Here is a 22362-nt window from a genome sequence, read left to right on the forward strand (position 1 = left end):
GGGCTCCATGGCAGAACGCAGTGGTGAGAATCACGCCTGCAGTTTAAATCTTCTAAACCGAAGGGCTTTCATTTATTTATTCTATTTCAAGTAGCCCTGTGGTCCGGAGAAGGAGATCACTGGATTTCTCCGCAGCGCTTCTGTGGCTTGGGCTCTGGCGCTCCGAGGTGGGGCTCCCGGGGTGGACTCCTGGGCGGTTCCTGCCGCCGGACACCGGCAACAACCCAGCTGGTCACCTGCAGTCCAGGCCTGTCTTTCCTCCGTGTCTTTCCCTGTTTGCTTGTTTGTCGTTGCTGTAGCTTTACTTGTTACTGAAATTTAAACGTATGCTTAATTGCCAGGTCCTGGGTTAGCTGCAGCAATGTCTGAAAATATTAAATACATCTAGGAAATTGTGGGCAAGAGAAATTAAAAAGGTGCTTGCTGTATGGAATATTAAAAAGACCCTACAATGAAGTGATTAACATTTTTATGAATAAAATTAATCACGCATTAACTCTGCAGCTAGCACCTCCGAAAGACAGCCCCCTTTCTTATACCCGCGAACTTGGGAAGCTGCCTTGGCCCTCAGCAAACCTGCAGCCTCTGGACACTGCAGCGTGTTTATGAGGGACGGTCAGGAATAGATATCGCAGTTTAAGGCAGGGAAAACAAAACCTCCCGAAACACCAGCACCACAGAGAGGACAACATTAAAAAGCAACCATCTCTCCCCCCACCTTTAGCAACCCCTCAAAACAGGACAAAGTTTCCGTGCTCGGCTGTGCAGGCGGGATGGTGCGGACCCGGTGGCAGAGGGCAGTGGAAGGTGAGCTGGAGAGCCAGGCGAGTCCCAGGGGCCCTGCAGGGAAGCTTTCCTTCCGGGGCCGCATCCTGGGCCGAAACTTCTGGCAAATCGGAGGGCGGACCTTCGGCATTATTAAAATTTCCAACGTTCCCGATAATAAAGTGCGATTTCTCCTCTCCGGCCTCCCCTCTGCTCTCCCTCCTTTCTAATCTCTTGCCACTGCGGTTTTGGGACGGTTCCAGCGCGCTGTACAAAGGGACGCGCAGGCATCTGAAGTGTCACCCGCAGCTGTGGCCGCCGAGCGCCTCTGCCATTTTGTCGGGGCGCCCAGCTCACGTGCGCGGCAGAAGGGGAATCAAAGCGCCGGTCTCCTCCGCTCCACACGTTCTCTTTCACCGCGGTGGCGACTTTCCGAGCTGAAGAACCAATAGAACCGTGGCCCCTGTTTGAGTTGATATATTAATATTTACTGAGGATTTGCAAGGTCGGGACTAAATGTCAGCAGATTGCTGGGGCAGTCCTGTGGGGAATAATTAAATCTCACAGCAGTTCAGCCTCTTAACATCTTTATTAATCTTTCCCGACGCCCCCCACCCCCCGCAAAGAGTACGGTGAAATCTTGCTTTTGCAACCTTAGAGAAAATTCAGACTCAGGGTGTTAGTAAATAAAACGCTGCTGTAGATGTTTGCTTTGGAGACCTCGCGGCCCCTCCTAGGCAGGGAGGAGGGATAGCTCTGATGTGTGAATTACAGCCAAGCGGCTGTCATTCTCACCTGCCCTTCTATCAGGTTTATCCTGACCAATTTGCCAAACACAATCACACTGTTTCTGTGATTTGATCCGCACCCGAGGTCCACTCTGCCGGCTCAGGAGGCCTGCCTCCTTTAACATGATTACAGCATGCACTTTACTACAAGTTGGACAATTCTCTTTAATAAGCTTCATAATTAGTGTTGGGATGCCTCATTACAAGTCATAGCCTGTAGCAGTCCTAGGCCAAACGGCTCTCTGCAATCTGATTTATTTTTTATCAGGCAGCAGGAGCTGTCTGGAGTTTTTGTTTGTATAATAGGGACCTGCATCAGGCCCCCAGTGTAAAAATACCACCAGGAAATTAATTGCTTCTGTGTGGATCCACCGCAGATGTGTCCTGTTGATCAGAATGGTATATTTTTGACTTTGCTATCCTGCGGTGAGTTGTAAGAAAATAAAATGAAAGCCAGCAATGCAAACATATTAGCATCAGTATAGATTCAGTCTGGCATAATTGAAAACATGGGGTTTCTGAGGAGGCTGGGCAGAGAAAGTCCAAGTTTCTGGTAAGACCTTTTCTTTCCTGTCCTATTCATAGAGTTCTTATTTATTTGTTTATATGTGCATGTATTTATTATTTCACTTCTAAGTGAAACCACCTCCTGGCAGACATGTGGCTGGAACTGCAGTTGGTTTCTGACAGAAATATCTACTTAAAGTAACATACATGCAGTGGGAGGGTAATCTACCCACCCCACACCTGACACCAAGGCCTCTGGTTGAGGTCTGTAGTTTGGTGCCCTCACAACCATATGGGGACACCTGGAGAAAGGTGGGTCTCACTTCCTCATCCAGGCTCCACTGGAAGAGGTCTCAGGTGGCCTTGTGTGGGCAGGCCTTGCGTGCATTCCATTTCTGTGTGGTGTGTGTGTGTGTGTGTGTGTGTGTGTGTGTGTGATGTGACTACGCTGAATGGATGGGTCTTTGTCATAGGCTCTCCGCACTGCTCCTGCCTCATATATAAATAAATGAAGAAGGCACCCTTCCTTCTTTCTGGCCTTTCATCAGACCACTTGATCCCTAAGTTCTGATGAGGTTGCAAATTACTCCTCCAACTGAGAATAGTTTAAGGATATTTTTAGACTAATCGGCCCCTAAATTAGAATTCATCACTGTATGTTCTGTTCTTGGCACTGGGCAGTTCACTGCTGGCTATTCCATATGGATCACTGTCACTGTGGTTTAGGATTGATTCCCATATTCCCACCTGTCTTTTTTAGAGGAGTTTCATGAGCCCCTCTCTGCATCTTTTTTTGAGGCTCGTGGAGGTCAGCAGTCTGGTTTTCTTGCTCAGCTCTCTGTTGTCCATATCGGGATGGATTTATAAGTTTTAGCTCTAATAACTCAGCAGACAACACCTTATTCATTGGGAAAAATAATGTAATGATGACAGCAAAACATTTTTCTTTAAGAAAATGAGCTGTTTCGTGTGCAACAGAACATACCACTCAGACTTTCTGTGTGCCCCCTGAAGCAGCAGGTGTTTCTGCAGTGCCCAGAGTAAACACTAGAACCTTTCCCACTCTGTTTGCAGTCCTGTGTATGGGAGGATGCTAGTGATCTCTCAGGGTACCATGATGTGCCATATTACAATGGTCTCATGGCTGAGCCTACCTTACTTTTCAGGTAGGGCTGGGCTCCCAGAATTTAGGGGTCAAGTGGCAGAGAGAAGAAAGGGCACATTTTCATTTATTTATGCCTAAGTCAGGGAGCAGCCCAGAGAGCATATGACAAATATCTATTCACTTACCTGAGTCTCACATGGAAAACACACACACACACACACACACACACACACACACACACACACACACACATGAGCATACAAGGTCTGCCTGCCCAAGGACTGCTTCTTTGTTTTCCTGAGAAGACAGAGGACAAGGCCGAAGTGGCAATACCTCCCCAGGTCCAGACAGAAAGCCCCAGGGCAACCTGCAGTGATCTGATTGGTGAGCTCAGGATGCTTCTCTCCAGGTAGGGGTGTGTGTGTGTGTGTGTGTGTGTGTGTGTGTGTGAGAGAGAGAGAGAGAGAGAGAGAGAGAGAGAGAGAGAGAGGGAGTCCTAGAACTACATGGAACTACATGTCTCCTGGTTGACCTAACCTTTCTGTTTTCTTTCCTAGATATCTCTCACCCCCTTCACCTTCTGAGCGGGATGCAGTAGGACCCACAGGGGAGCATGTTAAAGTGCATATTCCCAGCAGGCCACTCTCCAGTCCCTGTTTCGGCAGGTGTGGGTGAGGCCCAGTAGTCTGTATTTAAATCCAGGTAATTCTGACACTGAGGGTGGAGCTCTCATTTAAGAAACACCCTGTGGATGCTAAACTGCAGTAAACAGCTTCTCTTAAAGAATCAGCTACAAAAGGCTCTCGTATCACCTTTCCTGGTTCATTAACACTTGAACCAGGCCTGGACTGAGGGTTCTAAAGGATTTCGGAACCAAACAAGGTCATCTTTAATTATAAGAATTATTCATGCTCTCAGAGGGAGGCAATCCTCTGGGTTACCCATCGTTTTGGGCCACACTGGTTACTGCAAACACATTTGTGGCTGTGCAGAGCTGCCCAAGGACAGTAGATCTCTTTTGATATCCCACTGCATCCATGGCCAGCAGGGCCATTTATTAGTTCCCAGCTGTAAAAATGAAAACAATACAATGCTATCGGCCTCTGCTCATGGTGGGGCCCTAAATGCATGGCAGTTCAACACGAGTCACTCAGTAACAGCACTTCTGGGCCCCCAAGTTTCCAGACTGTCCATTACATGGCTCTCCCCTTTATTTGAGAGTAACTGATTATTTGTGCCTAACATTTTTTCTTTTTTTTATTATTCATACAACTGACAATTCAGAACGTAGATGGCCGTTACCCAGCCATAGCTAAATGGATGCAAGCTGGAGAGTTTCTTATCGGGCACAACTAAGCTGAGGATGTTTGATGGAAGCTGGTTGTATGGGGCGCCTAGGGTTACAGGGGTGACAGTCTGTTCTCTCAATGCACTCCGAGTGAAGAGGAGGGCTTAGTGCTGACCACAGCTGGCCTACCTGAAGGACCCTTCCAGGGAGAAGCCAAGATGGGCGGTGCAAGTTCGTTAGGACCCTGCACCCACTCTTCTCCTCAACACCTCCCCCCTCCCCACCTTCGTTTAAAAATAAAAATGGAAAAAAATTCTTAGCCAAGTTTGAAACTAGCCTAATCTGGAGGGATGGAAGTTTATTTTCTCTGGGAGAATACTTCTTCCTGCTTCTAAGAAAGAATGTTTAATTAATGTATTTTTTTAAACTTTAAGAAAGACCTCAAATTTTCTTGGGACATCAATTATCTGTTAAAAACAAACACCGTTTTTGATAAGCTACATATAAATGAATCAGAAACATGTGGTTTTGATTCTCTTTAAAAGGCTTACTTTGAACCCCAAATATTTTTAGAAAGTTTGAGGTGTTCAAAAGCTGTGCAGTTGAGCACACCCAGCCATAATTTTAAGGGGATGGACTCAATGCACATGTTTCTGATCTATTTACAATTATCAGAGTCAGCTCTTCATTTTGAGTCGCTTTTGATGTGCAGGAATGCCTCTGAGGCTTCAGAAATCTCTGTGTCTCCCGCCCGCTAGCAGCCAGCAGCAGAAGGGCGTGTCTCCTGAGCGTCCCGTGGCCTTCTCCTACCCTAACATCACACATCGCAGGCCTTTAACTCACGCGTTTCAGGAAGTATCAATCTTGTAAAAATGACTTTTATTGTGTTAGGAACATGTTAATCTTGGAAGGAGAGGTGAGGAAACGTCAGGGCAGATGACAGTAACTGCTGACCTCAGGTTTGAGGGTGACGGTCATCATCGTTCAGGTAGATGAAAATGTTCTCTGCAAATTCCACTGGTGGATGGAATTTCACTGATGTAATTCTAATTCTCATTTTGGTAAGCCAGAAATCAGTGCTGCGGCCAAGTGCTATGATAGAAGCGATTCAAAGGATGGGTAATTAAAACCTAGGATACCATTGTGCAGGCTAGAGGACTTCAAAATGCCTTCCTGTGTGTGCCTGTCAGCCATATACACACACATTCTTAAGGCTGACAGAGGGTACAGCAGTGAACCTGGTGTTATGCTCATGAGTACAAACTATTACCTTGGACCTAAGTGAAGATAACCAGAATTCCTGAAATTTAACAACCAATTGCTGGGTGCCAGGCGCTACTTGTAGTTTACACGTGGTAGGCAATTTAATCCTCAGATGAGGCAGTGAGGTTAGAGTTATTCTTCATTAATTTTAAATGTGAGGAAACGAGTGGGGAAGCACCACAAAGCCCAGGTTTCTCACCACCCTCTGGGCTGCCCGAATACAATCCCTCCACTAAAAAGAGAGGAGGTTTTGGCTCTTTCTGCCCTTCCTGGAGCACCGTGTATGCCTGTCTTCCTGAGGTTTTAGGGCTCCTTTTCTTTGGAAACTGCCCCGTAATTGTGCATCCATCTGGGAGAGCTCCCCATTCCACAATGAACCTTCATTACTTTTAGTTCCTCCACTAACTCCTGGGGATGGAGCTAGTGCATCCTAAAGCCAGTGTCTTTTCCAAATCTGATTGTAATATTTCTGGCATTGGTAGACCATTGCTATTTTAGTGATGTCTTTTTTTATACCTAAATAAGACAAGCTGGCATATCATTTACCACATTTTATCTCTGGGAGAGAAGTCACTTGTTTTTCATGGGCACAGCCATTGCAACAGGGTGACCATGGTTCAGAAAATGTGCAGGACCTTCTAGCATCTTGGTTCCTCAGGTCTAGCTTTCACCAAGGGTAATGATCCTGTACCCTCCATGTCTTTCTTCCTGTCTCTTTGCCTCTCCCAAACCTCCTGTGGCTCCTCTCTCATAGCAAGGCGTACCTGAATGTGTCCAGGCTGCTTACAAGGCTCACTGGGAGCCAGTGAGGTGATGGCGCAGTCCATCCTGGAACATGTCATTCACCCCCATGACTGTCAGTATTGTTCTTTGATGTGAGAAATCTGCTGAACTTCCTAAATGGTACCTCAATTTTAGGAGCTTCTAGTTCAGGAAATGAAGCGTTCACGTGATGTTTGCATGTGCACGAGTGTGTGCATATGCCCGTGGTGGTGTGGAGAAGATGCACACAGGAGGGATGGTCTTCATAGCTAATGTGGTCGGTGTAGCTGCCAACCCCTAATTTAAGCCCACAGACTCCTCTCCCCCATTCCTGTTTACCAGGGTAGAGCTGTGTTTACCTGGAGAAAGTTTCATATCCCAAACTTTCTGTGTCTCATATTCAAAGACTCATGGACTCCTTAAGGCACAAAAGACTGGTTTAAAGGTAAGAGAATGAACCCCACAAAGTTAAGTGAATGTTCTTAGGACCCACAAGTCTCCGTCCAAGGATGATAAGGAGGAAGAAGGCCCAGTTAGGGAACCGCAGTGGCTTTTGTGAGCACATGAACCTTATTCAAGGATGCAGGAAACCCTGTGTCAGCACATCCCACAGGCTTTCACGGGGTGAAGATGCCTGCATTGACCGGAGAGGCAGAGAGGCCTGGGGGAAGATGTGGAGTGAGCTGGGTACAGATGCAGAGTTGGCTGCTTCCTCCTGGTCTTCAGGGCTTGTCCCGCTTATGGGGTTCAACTTCTACTACAAATGGACCCACCTGTTTTTCCTGTCCTGGAGTCAGCCTTCACCCCTGCGACTCTGGCCTGAGCCATTGAGTAGTCTTCGTTTCAGTTAGAATTGGGCCAGAGTGACTGCCATCTGTGTCATCTTGGACTCCCGGCCTGAGCACCTCCTCACCTGGCTAACTTTGTTGTTACGATGCTGGATCACCATCACCATGGTCCGGATCCAGGTAACACCATCTTTGTGTCCCGTGGCATGTGAATGGCTCTCATTCCTGAAATACTGAGCCTCCAGGACATTCTCACTCAGACGGACTTTACAAGGACTCAGCTTCTAGTGACTGCTTTGTTTCTGGATCAATACTGAGCTCAGTGTTTAAATGTTTGAAGGCCTTTGGTATTCAGCTTTCCCTCTGAGGTAGACCTTCTCAGGTAGGACCTTTCTGCACAGCAGAAGCTGGTGCCTTAGGAGTGGATCCCGAGTATGTGATGACACCACCCCAGTTTTCCTCATTGTGTCTAGTTGTACGTTATGCAAAATGGCTTTAAGATGGTTTTGAATACCCTTGTGTTCAAGAATGACACGAACTTTAGCTAAATTAATTCCTTAGTTATTGTGGTGGCAAAGGAGGTAAAGAGGGGAACAGAATGAGAAAGCAGTGAGTTCCAGCCTGCTGAAATTGCAGAGGCCAGGAGCTCCCTGAAGCCACGTGGGGCTGGGAGGTGGAGCTAAGCGAGAGGTGTGTAGAGGCAGAGCATTCGTGCCCTTCTTCCCTAGGACTGCCCTGCACAGTGTTGATCTTTCACATGCCCAGCGACCACACTTGTGCCATGCTCCCTCCCACTTACCGTGCGGAATTCCTTCTCAGAGTACTTTGCTTTCTGGGCCCATTACAACAGTATTCTGAGGGGATTTCCCTGAATTTTAAACAGGAACACATGACTTTGGAGACTAGGCTGGCTGGTTTCACTTCAGAAGCGTCGTGGGCTTCCATGTTGGAGCAGCTGTGGCCCGTTCTGTGGTAACTTTCCAAGAGCCTGCGGTGGTCGGCCCTTTTTCTAATGGTGGGAAAACACATTAAATACAACTTGTTACTTGCGTTTTGCCCCGTTGTCCATCCTGAGAGCATTAGTTGGCCAAGTGACTGCCGTCCCCCAGGGCCTGGGAGAGAGGTCTGGGGGGCTCCTGCTGATACAGCATTCCTGTGGGTTGTGCGGATGGTTCCCCTTCGCATCCATGAAATACTTTAAAAACAAGAACAACTGGGGATTCTGTTCTTCCAAGTTTGGTTTCAAATCCCTGTGGTTAATGCCATCGGTTGAAAACAATTAACTTCTGTATATTTCAGGATACAGGCAGGACCTTGTCGGAATCTTATTTAATTATGTGCTATATTAATGTTATATTGATTATGTTATTGCCTGTAAATCCAGTTGCTTAATAAACCTGCAGTCATTTTGCAATAAAGTTGTGTTTGCAGTCAATTAATGGGTGTCTGGGGGCAGACAGCTATGCGCAGGGGGTGTGAGCGCTAAGAAAAATCGTCTCAGGGCCGAAAACCATAGGAACCAACAGAGAAAGTCAGTTATTCAATGTATGCGTAGGACTGCATGGATGCATAGGTATATAGTTGGGTTAAGTAGAAAGAAAAAGCATGTACCCCACTGCACTTATTTTTAGCACATGGATCTGGAAATTTATGAACCGCCGTCTGTATGGTTGAGCTCTAAATGGCACTGAGGCAGCATCTGTCCATGGGACGGGATAATGTTTGATTTAAAAAATACAAGTAAACGATAACTGCCAATATTGAGACCATGTGAAGGCAAGGGAACAAAGCATACTTTCATTGCTAATCATGTTAACATCCACATTGGAGGAGCACATCCACCCCTTTGGAGGAAATGCCATCGCCCCTCTGAAGATCACATCTGCCACGGATATCGTGCGGCATGTGGTCCCGACTTTTATCTCTCTACCAAAATTTCATGTCATGATTTTCACATCTGATGCTAAATTCAGGTCACTACAAAATAAGTACAATAATTTATTTCTTTCTCGTTTTCTGTGATGTGTCCAAGATGTGTGTCCTAATAACAGAACATGAAATGAATATTAAAGTTTTATGAGAATATTTTTAATAATGCACCATAACAAACGGAAAATAAGTCAGTTCCCCATTCAGATAGACAGTCGATCTTTATCATACTTTGAAAATGTTATGTCAATCAGGTAAGGATGCTTAAGTAATTTTATTTGGAGGCAGGCCAATGGTTCTATCATGACAATGTGTTTTTGACCATAAAGATGATGTTGAAGAGTATATAATCTTGTGGTAAAAAATGTGATTTATTACAATGGTTATTATGTTAGAGACCATCCTTCTGTCACAGGAGGAATTACCAAAAACCCTAAGTTTTTCGTGGCTGAGGCTGCCTGATTCCAGTGTAGGCTTTTGCTAGTGACAAATAACATCAAGCCCTAAAGTAGAGTGTATTTTTTCCACAGTTGCAGTTGGACCTTCAGAGAATATACATCGCTGTGTTATCTCTGTGTTTGTCCTGTCGGTTTCTCCAGAGCCCCTGATCTCTGCAAGTGTGGTCCACACTCGACTTTGAAAGCACCCAGGTTGTCATCCCCAGGGGCTTCCTGGGGGTGTCCAGGCTTGGTGGGCTTCTCAGTCCATGATTTTAATTGCTTCATCACTGTCTATATCAAAACACTACAGAGTTTTGATATATCCCTATTGGAGAATGAATGCTCCATGTTAAACCAAATTTATGTCTCCCAGGCTGCTGTCCTTTTGGCACTGAGGACTCACCCACTTGATAATGGCTGGTGGGCATTTTGAAGTATAACAAAGACAGAAGGAACAAGTCCTCGCCATGTCAGGCGGTGCCAGTTGTTTGTGTTAGGATTCAGCCTAGATTGGTGAGAGTGAGGTGGTGTTTGGACTTGACCCTCCCTTGGGATTATCTCCAGTAAGAGTGTTTAGCTCACAGGGAATTAAACGCTCCTAAATTCCACTTGACCCCCAATTACTGTGTCCAGTTATTATTACTGTTGCAATTCATCGTTGCAAAGAGGTGGCAATTCAGATTTCCTTACAACTGGCACTTGCATCAAACAAAAATGTTACCAAATTAAAATAAATTTGACCTGACATCATGTTTTCTGGATGAGGACTGAAAAGCACTTCGAGTGCAGGGGTGGGATTCAGCGTCTGGAAGCGTCACTGCCCATGTGAGGACCAGGCTTCCATGTGATGGAGTTTTGTTATAGTCCACATTCTCTGAGCAGGAGAAAGAAAGGGAATAACAAAGCTCTTGCATACACCATGTGTGCATGTCTGAGCACTGTCCAGAATGAGAAGGGATGACTCCACCCATGTCTTTTTTCTGGAAACCTTTAGGAGCATATGCAGGGCATGAGTGTGAACCATGGAGACCATTCCCCTGCGGTAAGGGCTTCGGGGTGGGCCTGGGTGAGGAGGAGGCAGGAGAGCTATGAGTACTCCCACCTATGATGCACAGGGTTCACCAGACGTGTCCATGATGCCGGCACACCCACAGCTAGGCCACTTACTGTACTGATGGCAACTCTCAGGCACTACTTAAAGCCAGGTGACAGGGCAGGCACTGAGAAGCAAATAACCACAGGGACTGTTGATTTTGCTACGAAAAGGAGAAAAAGCTGCCTATTGGGGTCTGCTTTCCTCTCCAGGTCTTTCTTGCCATATTTCTTTCCCTCATGTTTTCTTCTCAAAGTTTTGCCTAATTTCCCACCAAGGAGCTTGCAAGAGCTGATGTTTTTTAAATCAGTTACAAGAAAATACCAGGTGAAGACTGTGAATGAAACTAGGGCTGACTCACACTTTACACCAGGGCTATAAAGAGCACAAGAATGTGGCGGTGGACCAGTTGCCTTTTCCTCTTAAAGAAGCATTTGGAAAGGCTCTCTGTTCCCCAACCTGTAGGGTATACGGGGAAAAAAACTGAATCATAACTGGACTGATCAGCCTTGGACCTGGCCATCTTTTATGAAGTGCACGCCACTTCCAATGCAGTCACAGGAAGGTGAAAAAGGCATCTGCATTGATCAGATGATCAAAAAAGGAAACAAGCTCATAAAGGAAAGCCCAGGACATTCAGAAAGCAAGCCAGCTCATCTTTTTTTGGAAAGTGGCGCAAGTTTGGAGCTTTTACCTGGATCAGCCACAGGGTGTCTGGGGTTGTCACATGCACTTTCAGGAGCCCACCCTTATTGGACATGTGAACATGACCCTGCAGAGGGCACAGTCAACACTTCTGAAATGAAAGTGCTGTGTATTGTTCCCCGCGCACACAAGTGAAGAAGCTCAGGATGAATTCACACAAACGGCATGAACATCATGGTCCCTTTGTGCACAGGCCAATGGGCTGAGCGCCCTTGTTACTAGTCTTACCTACTGGGTCGGTGTAGCGCATGTTGCTCATTGGGGCTTTTTCTTTCTTCTTCTGTTTTTTTTTTTCTTTTTTTATTAAATGAGAGGTATAAAGGCAAACAGTCCAGCATACACCTCAACCAGGATTCACTTGGCAAGTCCCCTATGGGGCAATGTTCTGCCCATCTGGGGCCATTGCTTGGTTGCTCAGGCAACTGAGCTATTTTAGCGCCTGGGGCAAGGCAATGGAGTCATCCTCAGTTCCTGGGGCCATTCCAGCTATGGCTATGAGAGATGAAGAGAGAGAAAGACAGAGAGAGAGAAGAGAGAAAGAGAGGGTGGAGAAGAAAATGATCATTTCTCCTGTGTACCCTGACCGGGAATTGAACCTGGGACTTACACCCACCAGGCTGCAGCTCTACCACCGAGCCAAATAGCCAGGGTCGGGGCTTTTTCATAATAGCCCCAATGGCATATCCTGGGGAAATGTGCCCCATTTTTGCTGTTTGTATTTCAGTAAAAAATAATAAAATTGGGTTGTTTTAAAAGCAAAATGACTAACACAGATTTCTAACATGATACATTTGCAACAATAACCATGAAGTTTATATAGTGAAGCTGATGAGCTCAACCATCCTAGGAGAAAGGAAACACTGGCACCCTAGCAACTACCCAGTCTGACATCTCTGGTCACCAGAATAGATCCTGGGCAGCAAACCCCTGTGTTTTGTTACTATTAGGACCTGAAGGAGCAGGTGGAGTCTGAAGAGCCAGTTCTGTTACCTCGAAGCAGCTGACCTTTCTAAATCTGTGGAGAGCCGCTGGCCTCCCAGCATCCACCTGTGACTTTGCTTCCCAACCTCTGGCTCTGCATTTTCCTCTGTTCTTAATCCTGGCCTTTTTCTGAAGGAAACAACACTAATTTTGACTTTTTTTTTTTGTCCATTGAGGTTTTTTTTTTTTTAATTTTATTATTAAATTTAATGCAGTGACATTGATAAATCAGGGTACATATGTTGAGAGAAAAAATCTCCAGATTATTTTGACATTTGATTGTGCTGTATACCCCTCACCCAAAGTCAAATTGTCTTCTGTCACTTTCTATCTGGTTTTCTTGTGCCCCTCCCCTCCCCCACCCCCTCTCTCCTTCCTCACCCCATCCCCCCTTCCCCCACTCCCCACCCCCATTGCCATCACATTCTTGTTCATGTCTCTGAGTCTCATTTTTATGTCCCATCTATTTATGGATTCATATAGTTCTTAGTTTTTTCTGATTTACTTATTTCACTCCGTATAATGTTATCAAGGTCCATCCATGTTATTGTAAATGATCCGATGTCATCATTTCTTATGGCTGAGTAGTATTCCATAGTATATATGTACCAAAGCTTTTTAATCCACTTGTCCTCTGACGGACACTTGGGCTGTTTCCAGATCTTCGCTATTGTGAACAATGCTGCCACAAACATGGGGGTGCATTTCTCCTTTTGGAGCCGTTCTATGGTGTTCTTGAGGTATATTCCCAAAAATGGGATAGCTGTGTCAAAAGGCAATTCGATTTTCAGTTTTTTGAGGAATCTCCATACTGTTTTCCACAATGGCTGTTACCAGTCTGCATTCCCACAGCAGTGGAGGAGGGTTCCCTTTTCTCCACATCCTCACCAGCACTTATTCTGTGTTGTTTTTTTTCTTCTTCTTAAATAATTTTATTTTTTAATGGGGTGACATCAATAAATCAGAATACATATATTCAAAGATAACAAGTCCAGGTTATCTTGTCGTTCACTTATGTTGCATACCCATCACCCAAAGTCAGATTGTCCTCTGTCATCTATTATCTAGTTTTCTTTGTGCCCCTCCCCCTCCCCCTTTTCCTATCCCTCTCCCCCCCCTCATAACCACCACACTCTTATAAATGTCTCTTAGTTTCACTTTTATGTCCCACCTACGTATGGAATAATGCAGTTCCTGTTTTTTTCTGATTTACTTATTTCACTTCGTATAATGTTATCAAGATCCCACCATTTTGCTGTAAATGATCCGATGTCATCATTTCTTATGGCTGAGTAGTATTCCATAGTGTATATGTGCCACATCTTCTTTAGCCAGTCATCTATTGATGGGCTTTTTGGTTGTTTCCATGTCCTGGCCACTGTGAACAATGCTGCAATGAACATGGAGCTGCATATGTCTTTAGGTATCAATGTTTCTGAGTTTTGGGGGTATATACCCAGTAGAGGGATTGCTGGGTCATAAGGTAGTTCTATTTTCAGTTTTTTGAGGAACCACCATACTTTCTTCCATAATGGTTGTACTACTTTACATTCCCACCAACAGTGGATGAGGGTTCCTTTTTCTCCACAGCCTCTCCAACATTTGCTATTACCTGTCTTGTTAATAATAGCTAATAACAGGTGTGAGGTGGTATCTCATTGCAGTTTTGATTTGCATTTCTCTAATAGCTAAAGAAGATGAGCATCTTTTCATATATCTGTTGGCCATTTGTATTTCTTCCTGGGAGAAGTGTCTGTTCATATCCTCTTCCCATTTTTTTTATTGGATTGTTTGTTTGTTTGTTGTTGAGTTTTATGAGTTCTTTGTATATTTTGGATATTAGGCCCTTATCTCAGCTGTTGTTTGAAAATATCATTTCCCATTTAGTTGGCTGTCTGTTTATTTTGTTATCAGTTTCTCTTGCTGAGCAAAAATTTCTTAGTCTGATGTAGTCCCATTCATTAATTTTTGCCTTCACTTCTCTTGCCTTTGGAATCAAATTCATAAAATGCTCTTTAAAACCCAGGTCCATGAGTTTAGTACCTATGTCTTCTTCTATGTACTTAATTGTTTCAGGTCTTATGTTTAGATCTTTGATCCATTTTGAGTTAATTTTAGTACAGGGGGACAGACTGTAGTCCAGTTTCATTCTTTTGCATGTGGCTTTCCAGTTTTCCCAGCTCCACTTATTGAAGAGGCTTTCTTTTCTCCATTGTGTGTTGTTGGCCCCTTTATCAAAAATTACTTGACTATATATATGTGGTTTTATTTCTGGGTTTTCTATTCTGTTCCATTGGTCTGAGTGTCTGTTTTTCTGCCCATACCATGCTGTTTTGATTGTCATGGCCCTATAATATAGTTTGAAGTCAGGTATTGTAATGCCCCCAGCTTCATTCTTTTTCTTTAGGATTGCTTTGGCTATTCGGGGTTTTTTATAGTTCCATATAAATCTGATGATTTTTTGCTTCATTTCTTTGAAAAATGTCATTGGAATTTTGATGGGAATTGTATTAAATTTGTATATTGCTTTGGGTAATATGGCCATCTTGATTATATTTATTCTTCCTAACCAAGAACAAGGTATATTCTTCCATCTCATTATATCTTTTTCGATTTCCCTTAACAATGGTTTATAGTTTTCATTATATAAGTCCTTTACATTTTTGTTATGTTTATTCCTAAGTATTTTATTTTTTTGTTGCAATCGTGAAGGGGATTATTATTTTGAGGTCGTTCTCAAATGTTTCATTGTTGGCATATAGAAAGACAATTGACTTCTGTATGTTAATTTTGTATCCTGCGACCTTACTGTATTGGCTTATTGTTTCTAGTAGTCTTTTTGTGGATTCTTTAGGGTTTTCGATGTATAGGATCATATCATCTGCAAAAAGTGATTCCTTTACTTCTTCTTTTCTGATATGGATGCCTTTTATTTTTTTGTCTTGTCTGATTGCTCTGGCTAGAACCTCTAGTACCACATTAAATAAGAGTGGAGAGAGTGGACAACCCTGTCTTGTTCCTGATTTAAGAGGGAAAGCCTTCAGTTTAGTGCCATTTAATATGATGTTAGCTGATGGTTATCATATATGGCCTTTATCATGTTGAGATATTTTCCTTGTATACCCATTTTGTTGAGAGTCTTAAACATAAAATTGTGTTGTATTTTATCGAAAGCCTTTTCTGCGTCTATTGATAAGATCATGTGGTTTTTGTTCTTTGTTTTGTTGATATAGTGTATTACGTTAACCATTTTATGTATGTTGAACCATCCTTGAGATTCTGGGATGAATCCCACTTGACCAAGATGTATTATATTTTTAATATGTTGTTGTATTCGATTTGCTAGTATTTTATTTAGTATTTTAGCATCTGTATTCATTAGAGATATTGGTCTGTAGTTTTCTTTTTCTGTGCCATCCTTGCCTGGTTTTGGTATGAGGGTTATGTTGACCTCATAAAATGTGTTTGGAAGTATTGCTTCTTCTTCAATTTTTTGGAAGATTTTCAGTAGAACAGGAACCAAGTCTTCTTTGAATGTTTGATAAAATTCGCTGGTATAGCCGTCAGGGCCTGGACTTTTATTTTTGGGGAGGTTTTTAATGGTTTTTTCTATTTCTTCTCTACTAATAGGTCTGTTTAGGCTTTCTGCTTCGTCTTCTTTTTTTTTTTTTCTTCTGTATTTTTCTGAAGCCAGAAACGAGGAGAGACAGTCAGACAGACTCCCGCATGCGCCCGACCGAGATCCACCCGGCATGCCCACCAGGGGGCAATGCTCTGCCCATCCGGGGCGTCGCTCTGTCGTGACCAGAGCCACTCTAGCGCCTGGGGCAGAGGCCGAGGAGCCATCCCCAGCGCCGGGGCCATCTCCGCTTCAGTGGAGCCTCGGCTGTGGGAGGGGAAGAGAGAGACAGAGAGGAAGGAGAGGGGGAAGGGTGAAGAAGCAGATGGGCGCTTCTCCTGTGTGCCCTGGCTGGGAATCGAACCCGGGACTTCTGCACGCCAGGCCGATGCTCTACCACTGAGCCAACCGGCCAGGGCCTCTGCTTCTTCTTGACTCAGTCTAGGAATGTTGTATTGTTCTAGGAATTTATCCATTTCTTCTAGGTTGTTGAATTTAGTGGCATAAAGTTTTTCATAGTATTCTACAATAATTCTTTGTATATCTACGGTGTCTGTGGTGATTTCTCGTCTTTCATTTTGAATTTTGTTTATATGAGTTCTTTCTCTTTTTTCTTTGGTAAGTCTTGCCAAGGGTTTGTCAATTTTGTTGATCTTTTCAAAGAACCAGCTCTTTGTTCTATTAATTTTTTCTATAGTTTTTCTGTTCTCTATTTCATTTATTTCTGCTCTGATTTTTATTATCTCCTTTCTTCAGCTGGTTTTGGGTTGTCTTTGTTCTTCTTTTTCTAGTTTATTAAGGTGTGAAGTTAAATGATTCACTTGGGCTCTCTCTTGTTTGTTCATATATGCCTGAAGTGATATGAACTTCCCTCTTACCACTGCTTTTGCTGCATCCCATAGATTCTGATATGTCGTATTGTCATTTTCATTAGTCTGTATATATCTTTTGATCTCTGCACTTATTTCTTCTTTGAGCCATTCATTTTTTAAAAGTATGTTATTTAGTTTCCACATTTTTGTGGGATTTTTTCCTCTTTTTTGCAGTTGAATTCTAGTTTCAAGGCTTTATGATCAGAAAATATGCTTGGTACAACTTCGATTTTTCTGAATTTGCTGATGTTGTTTTTGTGGCCCAACATATGGTTAATTCTTCAGAATGATCCATGTACACTGGAGAAAAATGTATACTCAGTCACTTTGGGATGAAATGTCCTGTAGATGTCTATCATATCTAGGTGCTCTAGTGTTTTGTTTAAGGCCACTATATCTTTGTTGATTCTCTGGTTGGATGACCCATCTAGAGCTGTCAGCAGTGTATTGAGGTCTCCAAGTATGATTGTATTTTTGTCAGTTTTTGTTTTAAGGTCAATAAGTAGCTGTCTTATATATTTTGGTGCTCCTTGGTTTGGTGCATATATATTAAGAATTGTTATGTCTTCTTGATTTAGTGTCCCCATAGCCATTATGAAATGGCCGTTTTTGTCTCTGAGTACTTTTGCTGTCTTGTAGTCAGCATTATCAGATATGAGTATTGCTACGCCTGCTTTTTTTTGGATGTTATTTGCTTGGAGTATTGTTTTCTAGCCTTTCACTTTGAATTTGTTTTTATCCTTGTTACTTAGATGAGTTTCTTGTAGGCAGCATACAGTTGGATTTTCTTTTTTAATCCATTCTGCTACTCTGTGCCTTTTTATTGGTGAGTTTAATTTGTTTACATTTAGTGTAATTATTGACACTTGTGAGTTTCCTATTGCCATTTTATAGATTGCTTTCTGTTAGTTTTTTGTCTTGTTTGATCCTTCTCTTTCGTTTTTCTATCTTTTGTTTTTATTTGGTTGTATTCTATACATCTTTCCTCTGTTGCTATCTTTTTTTTCTCATGTGCTTCTGTGATTTTTTTTTCAATGGTCGTTACCTTTAAGTAATGAAAAGGGTTCCTACCCTGTTCATTGTAGCGAACTATTTTGTGAGTACTTTTGCACTCCATCGTCCTTTGCTACTGTTAATCTCCATCCTCTCCCCCCTTTTCTTTTTGTTGTCACAGTTTAAATTTGGTTTTATTGTGTTCTTGGAGCTTTTACTTGTGGCTCTGTTTTTTTTTGTTCTTTGTGTCTGATTGGAGAACCCCCTTTAGTAATTCCTGGAGTGGAGGTTTTCTGATGATAAATTCCCTCATCTTTTCTGTATCTGTGAATGTTTTTATTTCTCCTTCGTATTTGAAGGATAGCTTTGATGGGTATAGTATTCGTGGCTGAAAATTCCTTTCTTTCAGGACTTTAAATATTGGGGTCCACTCTCTTCTAGCTTGTAGAGTTTCTGCTGAGAAATCTGATGATAATCTAATGGGCCTTCCTTTATATGTTGTATTCTTCTTTTCCCTGGCTGCCTTGAGAATTTTTTCTTTGCCATTGGTTTGTGCCAATTTCATTATGATGTGCCTTGGAGTAGGTTTGTTGGGGTTAAGAAAACTCGGAGTTCTGTTTGCTTCTTGAATTTGAGGCTTTAGTTCTTTCCACAAGCTTGGGAAGTTCTCATCTATTATTTGTTTGAGTATGTTCTCCATTCCATTTTCTCTCTCTTCTCCCTCTGATATACCTATTATTCTTATGTTAATTCTTTTTGATGGAGTCAGATAATGCTTGTAGGGCTATCCCATTTTTTTTTTTAATTTTTGAGTCTCTTTCTTCTTCTCTCTGTTGTGCCTCAAGTTGCTTGTCTTCTATTTCACTAATCCTCTCTTCTATCTGGCCTGTTCTATTAACTAAGCTTGTTACCTCATTTTTCAGCTCGTGAATTGAGTTTTTCATCTCTGTTTGATTTGTTTTTATAGTTTCAATTTCCTTGGAAATATATATTTTTGTGTTCGTTGAGTTGTTTTCTGTGCTCTCTAAATTGCCTTTCTGTGTTTTCTTGTATATCTCGGAGGATTTTTAGGATTTCTATCTTAAATTCTCTGTCATTTAGCCCCAAGGTTTCCAATATATATAAATTTTTTCTCCATAGATTTTTCCTCATCTAGCTGTGTTACCTCTCTTTCTTTTGTATCCATGGTATTCGATTTTCTCTTCCTTAATTGCATCTGAGGGTGGTTTTGTTGATAGTATTATTGAGATTTAATAAAGAATATAAAGTTAAAAAAAATAAAAAACTTGAAAAGCGTTGTTTTTTTTAAAAAATTAATAATGAAATAAAGAAAAATAAAATAAAAGAAAAATAAAAAAAAGGAAATTATTCCACCCCCTCCTTTTTTCCTCTCCTCTCTTCTCTCTCTTTATTGAGAAAATCTTGTGGTGAACTGTGAATTATATTGTAGTAAATAGAACAAACAATGCCTGTAATGTAGGGCATGAATTGGGGAGAAGTAATAAAGGGGCAAAAAAGAAAAAAAAAGAAAAAAAAGGGGGTATGGACCCACAAAAAGCAAATAAGAAAAAAATTTGGGTCAAGAATAAAATGATTTGCTTTTAGGTGTTGGTTGACTAAGAGTTATGATGAGAGGAATAAGAGGGAAACAGGGAAATGGGGGGACAAATTAAAAAATTACTATTGTACTTAGTGGAACAAGAACTAGAAAAAATGGAGAGCCCGAGATGGGAGCACTGCTAGTGAGTTAAAAAGGTGAAGTAAAAGACCCCCAAAATACCACAAACATAAGTTTGAGTCCCAGATAAGATATTGTTTTTTATTGAGGTTTGAATGAGAGGAGACATAAAAGAGAAAGGAAGAAACTAATATAGGGGGAGAAAAGAAAGAGAGAGAGAGAAAAAAAAGAGGGAACTCCTAAAAGAAGAAAAAAGAAGAGAGAGAGAGAGAGTTAAGGGTTTTGGAGTGCAACCCTCATAGAGAGAAAGGAAGAGGAAAGAAAAGATAATGGGAGATGTAACACTTATGGGTAGTGTAGTTCAAGGAGAGGAGAGAGTAAGACCAGCAGAGAGTTAATCAGCCAAATTGCAGGAGGAAAAAAAATATCAAGAATAAAGATAAGAGAAACAAACGAACAAATATAATAAAATGGGATAGGTTATAAAGTCTGCAGATTATTCTTGATTTTGAGAGGTTATCTTCTTGCTTTTTCTTTTCTCTCCCTCTTCCTGGTCAGTGACTCTGTACCCCGGGTTCTGCCCCTTTGGCACGCTCAGGTAGAGGTTTGCAGTTGATTAAGTCTCTATGGCAATGTCATGTATTGTGCTTTAGTCATGTTGGCAGTCGAGGCTCCGCCAGTGAGAGAGTCCGTGTTCCTGGAGCCTTTCTCCTAGTCTTTCCTTCCTCAATTAGTAGCCTAGTAATTCAGCTATGGGGTTGCTGCTGCCTCTGCCTGGATAGTAAGAGGCTCAAAGAGCTGGCAACTCCCCATTCTATTCCACTCAGCACAGGCTCTGGGTAAGGCTCAGTCAGTCAGAGCTGCTAGCATAATCAGGCGGGGCTTCCGCCCACTCAAAGACCACTGGCTCTGCCACTCTGTCCGGTAACACGGGTGGGCGCCCACTCCCGGGGTGCTTGGAGGAAACTCTCACTCACTATCTGTGTGCGCAGACCAGGATATCCGGTCGGCAGTCTCACACTCTCAGTGGAACCCCCACCCGCACGGAAAAGTTCCAGCATTGGAATTGGCTCTCGCTCTGTCCCCATGCGTGGCTTTTTTAAGGCGCTGGGGCGGCCTGAGATTCCGCTTTTGGCCCACACAAAGGCCCCTGACTCTGCCCCTCTGTGGGATAACACAGGCGTGCACTGCTGAGGCATTTGGAGGAATCTCTCGCTCACTATCTGCGCGCGCAGACCAGGATATCAGGCCAGCCGCCTCACCCTCTGAGTGAAACCCCCACCCGCATGGAAAAGTTCCAGCATTGGAATTAATTCTTGCTCTGTCTCATGCGTGGCTTTCCCAGGGCGCTGGGGCGGTCCAGAAATTCCGCCTTCGGCCCACACAAAGGCCTCTGACTCTGCCTCTCTGTGGGACAACACAGGCGCCCACTCCCGGGGCTTTGGAAGGAATCTCTTGCCCACTATCTGTGCACGCAGACCAGAGGATCGGGGAAAATGGCTGCCCCACTTGTCTTTCTTTGTCTGGGTTTGGCGCCAGTGTTAGCTTGTATTGCCCGGGTTGCCACAGGAACAGTTTTTCCTTGGCTTGGATCTCCGTGCCACAGCCTAGTTCAGCCGTTTGTGCCACGGCCTGGATCTATTCACCCCCTTTACCCGCCTTAGTTTCTATATTCTCAGTTCCCAGTGAAAGCCGCCCTGTTTAGGTTAGTGAGGAAGGTGGAGCATTTCTTACTCCCTATTTCCTTCGGGGCTTGATTATATATTTAGCCAATTCACTCGACCATACCTTCGGGTGTATTGCGAAACATCTGGAGGCTCCAAGGATAGGTTTTTCTGTTTCTAGTTGAAGATCTTGTTGAGTTTTGGGGGAGATTTATCGGTATTGCTTCCTACCGCGCCATTACTCTGACGTCATCTCCTGTGTTTTGTTGATGAGCACTATTCTGGCTGGTGTGAGGTGATATCTCATTGTGGTTTTAATTTTTTTGCATTTCTCTAATGATTAGTGATGTTGAACATTTTTTTATATGCCTATTGGCCATCTGTATGTTCTCTTTGGAAAAGTGCCTATTCATTTCTTTCCCCATTTTTTGATTGGATTGTTTGTCTTCCTGGTGTTGAGATTTACAAGTTCGTTATAAATTTTGGTTATTAACCCCTTATCAGACGTATTGTCAAATATGTTCTCCCATTGTGTAGTTTGTCTTTTTATTCTGTTCTTATTGTCTTTAGCTGTGCAAATCTTTTTAGTTTGATATAGTCCCATTTGTTTATCCTGTCTTTTATTTCACTTCCCTGTGGAGGTAAATCAGCAAATATATTGCTGCAAGTGATGTCGGAGAGCTAACTGCCTATGTTTTCTTCTAAGATGCTTATGGTTTCACAGCCTACATTTAAGTCTTTTATCCATTTTGAGTTTATTTTTGTGAGTGGTGTAAGCTGGTGATCTAGTTTCATTTTTTTGCAGGTAGCTGTCCAATTTTCCCAACACCATTTGTTAAAGAGACTGCCTTTACTCCATTGTATTTCCTTACCCCTTTGTCAAATATCAGTTGTCCATAGAGCTGTGGGTTTATTTCTGGGTACTCTGTTCTGTTCCATTGATCTATATGCCTGTTCTTATGCCAGTACCAGGCTGTTTTGAGTACAATGGCCTTGTAGTATAACTTGATATCAGGAAGTGTGATACCTCCCACTTTATTCTTCTTTTTTAAGATTGCTGAGGCTATTCGTGTTCTTTTTGGTTCCATATAAATTTTTGGAATATGTGATCTATATCTTTGA

Source organism: Saccopteryx bilineata, chromosome 1, assembly GCF_036850765.1.
Source record: "Saccopteryx bilineata isolate mSacBil1 chromosome 1, mSacBil1_pri_phased_curated, whole genome shotgun sequence".
Classification (NCBI taxonomy): Eukaryota; Metazoa; Chordata; class Mammalia; order Chiroptera; family Emballonuridae; genus Saccopteryx; species Saccopteryx bilineata.